Consider the following 6245-nt stretch of genomic DNA (forward strand, 5'->3'; position numbering starts at 1 on the left):
TATCCCCCCTCCAGAGTTTAGAATAGTGCTTTGCACATAGTAAGCGCTTAATAAATGCCATTATTATTATAATTACTTGATATTCTATTAAAACCTTAAACTTCACATGGCTGAAAGAATTCCTCATCTTCCCATGCAAACCCTGTCCTCCTGTAGACATCACTACCATTCTCCCTGTCTCATAAGGCCATAAACTTGGTATTATCCTCACCTCATCTATCTCATTCAATCTGTATATTCAATCTGCCACTGAATCCTGTTGGTTGTACCATGACATTACTAAAATCTTCCCTTTCCTCTTCACTCTAACTGCTACCACATTAATCAAATCACCTCAACCAGCTTCCTCACTGGCCTCCCTGCCTCCTGTCTTTCCGCACTCCAGCCCATACTTCAGTCAGCTGCCCAGATCATTAATCTAAAAAAATGTTCATTCCACAGATCTCTATTTCTCAAAAATCTCCAGTCGTTGCCCATTCACGACTACATTAAACTAAAACTCCTTAACATCGATTTTAAAGCACTGAATTATCTTGTCCCCTCCTATGTTACTGTTTCCTCATCTCTACAATAAGAAAAACATTATCTGCCTTGACATTCTTCTCATGAATGTTGTAATGATAAAATGATGCAACCAATGTGAAAGCAATAATTGTCGTATTTGTTAAGCACTTACTCTGTATCAAGCCCTAGGGTAGTTTGAAGATAATCAGGTCACACACAATCCCTGTCTCACATGGGCCCCACAGTTGAAGTAGGAGGGAGAACAAGTTTTGAATCTCCCATTTCACAGCTGAGTAAACTGAGGCACAAAGAAGGTAATTAATTAGCCCAAGGTCATACCGTAGTCAAGTCACTGACCCAGGAATGGAATTCAGGTCCTCTGAATTCCAGGCCCATGCTTTTTCTAACAGGTCATGCTTCTTGTGCAGATTGAATAGATATGAGAAACTATCTCTATTCAGTACCACTATGAGTCAAAGAAATGAGCAAAATGACTTGCTTCTTTGTTGTCTCAACATTTTCCTTCTGAACTGTGACCTCTCGTACTTTCAACTACCTCAGAATTGTTTTGCTATTTCCAAGAGGACAAATTCTCATCAGTGTTCCACCCTCTGGTCAAGAAATCCTCCTTCTTGATGAGCAACAAAAATATCAAATACTTATGAAACTGCATATAATTCCCTTCTTCAGATCAACTGATTCCATTGCACTGATTGTTAAACATTCTCTGCCTTCCAGGGAATCCATATCAATGGGATGCTTCTATTTCATAGGATGAAGTGGGAATGTCCTCTCTCAAAGGCATCCAAATCACATCAAGGGGTCTTGACAAATTTATTTAATCATCATCAATCATATTTATTGAGCGCTTACTGTGTGCAGAGCACTGTACTAAGTGCTTGGGAAGTACAAATTGGCATCATATAGAGACAGTCCCTAACCAACAGTGGGCTCACAGTCTAAAATTTAATGTTTCATCTTAACAGAAACAGAACATTGAAAAATAGATCGTTTATGCCTAATAACCATAATTTGACACTGGAGAAAAATGTTCTCAAAACAGTCTAAACATTCAATAGGTCTATGTTTCGACAAAAAAAAAAAGATAATGCAATTTTTATTCTTCCAGGATGAGACTTTCAAAATGTAAGTTTGGTTCCATTACACAGTAGATTTTTGGGGGTTCTCAGGGAAAGGCAGAGGGAGAAATCTGGGCACAGTACTACTGCTGTAAAGCTAGAATAAAAAAAAAAAGATGTCATTATTTATATTTTGAATGGAATATAATGTATTTAGAGTTGTCTTGTATTCAAATAAGGTAACCAAAATTGAAGGTTTTATCTACAGAAAAAGCAGATGATAATCTCTGTAGTCAGATAAATTCATCCAGATTGATTATGAAAAACTTGCTCCTCTGAATTTTCTCCATCTGTTCTTTCCCCCAAAAGACTAGCATACTCACTAGCTCTATCACTAATCATTTTTGTTTTAACATAGACAACAACTGAAAAAAAATATTATTGGGAAGTTTAACTCATTTTATTTTAGCTTGAAAACAACAGCTGGATTTCATGAAGGGCCCTGATTTTAGAGGTACCAACTATTTATCTAAAATCACCTCCCTAAAATTCAATAATCAGGAAATTCAAAGTGTCCACCTATTCCAAAATTGAGTTGACTTATCAGAAACCTCAGTCTTTGAAAAGCCTTGCCAAGACCATGGCTAAATGTCTGCCTGGGGACTAGGGGAGGGTGAAATCTTTAGGCAGTCTTTGGCTAATGGTAGGGTTCTGATCAGGGTTTTGGACACGGTTGGAAAAAATAGAGCCCTCAGGCAAGATCTGGATCAGTAAGTGACTTAATATCACTATGGGACAAAATGAGTATCTCAGGGAGTCATCCTCTTCTACACTATCCAGCCGCAGAAGGGAGAAGCAACCTCCCATCACAGAGTGACCTCAAGATCATTGGTGTGTGAGAGCTTTACACATATACATATATATACTCAGCCTATGATATTCATTAAGTGTTTATTGTATGCATGCATGCAGAGCAAAATATATCTATACATATCTCAGTACATCTGTATTTATATGAAGATATAATGTATAATCCTATCTCATCCTATAATCCTATAATCCTGCACCAGCCTTCTCTCTGATCTCCCATCCTCGTGTCTCTCTCCACTTCAATCCATACTTCATGCTGCTGCCCGGATTATCTTTGTCCAGAAACGCTCTGGGCATATTACTCCCCTCCTCAAAAACCTCCAATGGCTACCAATCAATCTGCGCATCAGGCAGAAACTCCTCACCCTGGGCTTCAAGGCTGTCCATCACCTCGCCCCCTCCTACCTCACCTCCCTTCTCTCCTTCTACTGCCCAGCCCGCACCCTCCGCTCCTCCACCGCTAATCTCCTCACTGTACCTCGTTCTCGCCTGTCCCGCCATCGACCCCCCGCCCACGTCATCCCCCGGGCCTGGAATGCCCTCCCTCTGCCCCTCCGCCAAGCTAGCTCTCTTCCTCCCTTCAAGGCCCTGCTGAGAGCTCACCTCCTCCAGGAGGCCTTCCCAGACTGAGCCCCTTCCTTCCTCTCCCCCTCGTCCCCCTCTCCATCCCCTCATCTTACCTCCTTCCCTTCCCCACAGCACCTGTATATATGTATATATGGTTGCACATATTTATTACTCTATTTATTTATTTATTTATTTATTTTACTTGTACATTTCTATCCTATTTATTTTATTTTGTTGGTATGTTTGGTTTTGTTCTCTGTCTCCCCCTTTTAGACTGTGAGCCCACTGTTGAGTAGGGACTGTCTCTATGTGTTGCCAATTTGTACTTCCCAAGCACTTAGTACAGTGCTCTGCACATAGTAAGTGCTCAATAAATACGACTGATTGCTTGATTGATTGATAATATAATGATTATATATATTCATGTGGAAGCCTATATCCCCTCCCAGGATCAAATCTGGAGACTTTCCAGTACTCTACCAGTCTCGGCTGTGGGAGGGAGAGTCAAGCAGAGGCACACCCATTCAATTCCTAGCTTGGGCAGGGACTAGCGAGTGGAAGGCAATCTGCTACAAGTCAAAACTCACCCATGCTGGGCATCAGTGGCATGGGAGACAGTCGAGGGCAGAGACTCGAGGTTATTTGCGTGGAAGGTGGCAATGGTAAACCACTTCCATATTTTTACCAAGAAAACTCTGGATACACTACCAGTACGATTGCAGATGGAGAGCGGGGCGTTCTGAGAGAGATGTGTCTGTGATGTCGCTATGGGTCAGAAATGACTCAACAGCATAAGACAAGACAAAGAAGCCCATATAAAGATAGAAACAGCATGTACTGGACATGAGTGTGGCCTAGACAAACAGGGTGGCATAATGGAAAGAGCACTGGCTTAGTAGTAAGAGGGTCTGGCTTCTAATCTTGGTTCTGCCTCTTGTCTTCTGTGTGACCTTGGGTAAATCCCTTATTTTCCATTTGCCTCAGTTTCCTCATGGTAAAATAGGGATTAAATACCTGTTTTCCCTCCTAATTGAGACTGTGAGTCCCAGGTGGGGCAGGGACTGTGTTCCACCTGATTATCTTGTATCTATCCCAACTCCTAGCACAGTTCTTGGCATAGAGTAAGTGTTTCATAAGTACCATGATTATTACTATTTTTCCTTTTCGTACTCTAGTTTACCTGTGAATGTGATTGTCAGTATAAAAACATTACAGGATCCGCAGTTGTGCTCAAATGTTTTGCATTGTCAGTGCTTCTAGTCTTCCATTTAGGGAATATGACAAGCAGCTTACAATTTAAACGTTTCCCACACCTTGTATACAGTAGCATTTAAGTTACAGTGTAGGATTGGAAGAGGTGATGAAAACTGCCTTTGTTGATTGTTGGATACTAGATCCTGGATGCGTTGACAAATAACCTTAAAGAAAGTTTTCTTTATTGGTTTGTCTGTTACATGTCTCTGACTGAACACATGAGATTTCTACATTCCTAAATACCATAGTCATCATTACTATCACTTAACAAATACCATCATTATTATAATTAGCATTATTATCCATTTTGTGCATTCTAAATATTTTAGTATTATGCAGGACACGATGCCTGCCCTCAGTGAGATTACAGTCTATCAGGGGAGACAGCCACTAAAATAAATTACGAATAGGAAGAAGTATCAGGGGATTGAAATCTCCAGTGGCTACCAATCAACCTACGCATCAGGCAAAAACTCCTCACTCTCGGCTTCAAGGCTCTCCATCACCTTGCCCCCTCCTACCTCACCTCCCTTCTTTCCTTCTACAGCCCAGCCCACACCCTCTGCTCCTCTGCCACTAACCTCCTCACTGGGCCTCGTTCTCGCCTGTCCCGCCATCGACCCCCGGCCCACGTCCTCTCCCTGGCCTGGAATGCCCTCCCTCTGCACATCCGCCAAGCAAGCTCTCTTCCTCCCTTCAAGGCCCTGCTGAGAGCTCACCTCCTCCAGGAGGCCTTCCCAGACTGAGCCCCCTCCTTCCTCTCCCCCTTCCCATCCCCCCACCTTATCTCCTTCCCCTCCCCACAGCACCTGTATATATGTTTGCACAGATTTATTACTCTATTTATTTTACTTGTACATATTTACTATTCTATTTATTTTATTTTGTTAATATGTTTTGTTTTGTTGTCTGTATCCCCCTTCTAGACTGTGAGCCCGCTGTCGGGTAGGGACCGTCTCTATATGTTGCCAACTTGTACTTCCCAAGTGCTTGGTACAGTGCTCTGCACACAGTAAGCTCTCAATAAATATGATTGAATGAATGAATATGGATCAGTGGTATTGGGGGAGAGCAGTGAATGCCCAAGTGCTTCACCAGTCAAACAATGGTACAGTGCAGAACACTGTACTAAACTCTTGGAAGAGTACAATACAAGAGTTGGAAGACTTGTTCCCTGCCCACCACGAGCTTACAGTCTAGGGCTTCTTTATACAGCCCATTGGCCTAGTTTCTATTAAGTGTCTTTCTCAGACAATCTTCCTCACCAATCTGCAAAATCAAGTCATCTTAACATTTAACTCAATTCATCTACTTGCATTCCTAGGGTTCTCTCTCAACATCCTCTTAATTATCTTTGTTCATAATAATAGTACTGACAAAAGCAACAGTAATAATTATAATAGCATCCATTAACTGCTTGATATGTGCCAAAACCTGATGTAGATATAACACAATCGGATCAGACACAGTCCCGGTCGAACAAGGGGCTCATTATCCAAAAGGGAAGGAGAACAGATATTTAATTCCTTTTTACAGAGGAGGAAATTGAGGCTCAAAGTTAAATGACTTATCCAAAGTCACCCAGTTGGTAAGTGGTGGAGCTTGAATTAGAACCCAGGGTCCCTGAATCCACATCCTTTCCACTAGACCACACTGGTTCTTGGGAAGTCTTTTGGGATAACTAGCCAGAGGAAGAGATACACATTTCACCATGAGTGCCACGTGAACAAGTTAAGATAGGGTCTAATGCCTCATGACATGAGGGAAGGTAAATATATCTTACTTTTGTTTCATTTGATTTTGTTTCCCAAATGTAATAATTAATGCTATTAATTAATATATATGATTAAAAGAAGTTCAAAACGTGGTGAGAGAAAAGTTATCGGAACTCTAAAGAAAGAGAATAAGTGAAAATGGTAACAGAAAATATCAGGATATTTCAAGGAATTAAAGACATCCTTCATCTTATCT

The 6245-nt window shown here is 41.3% G+C and overlaps 1 non-coding gene across 1 annotated transcript; it reads left to right on the forward strand.

Moving 5' to 3' along the window:
- Nucleotides 1-3459: 3459 nt before the first annotated feature.
- On the forward strand, nt 3460-3597 carry LOC119929215. The gene has a single exon (XR_005451351.1). It is a non-coding gene; the product is annotated as a small nucleolar RNA SNORA7 (small nucleolar RNA).
- Nucleotides 3598-6245: the final 2648 nt, after the last annotated feature.

This window comes from Tachyglossus aculeatus, chromosome 5 (genome assembly GCF_015852505.1).
Source record: "Tachyglossus aculeatus isolate mTacAcu1 chromosome 5, mTacAcu1.pri, whole genome shotgun sequence".
NCBI classification, from domain to species: Eukaryota; Metazoa; Chordata; class Mammalia; order Monotremata; family Tachyglossidae; genus Tachyglossus; species Tachyglossus aculeatus.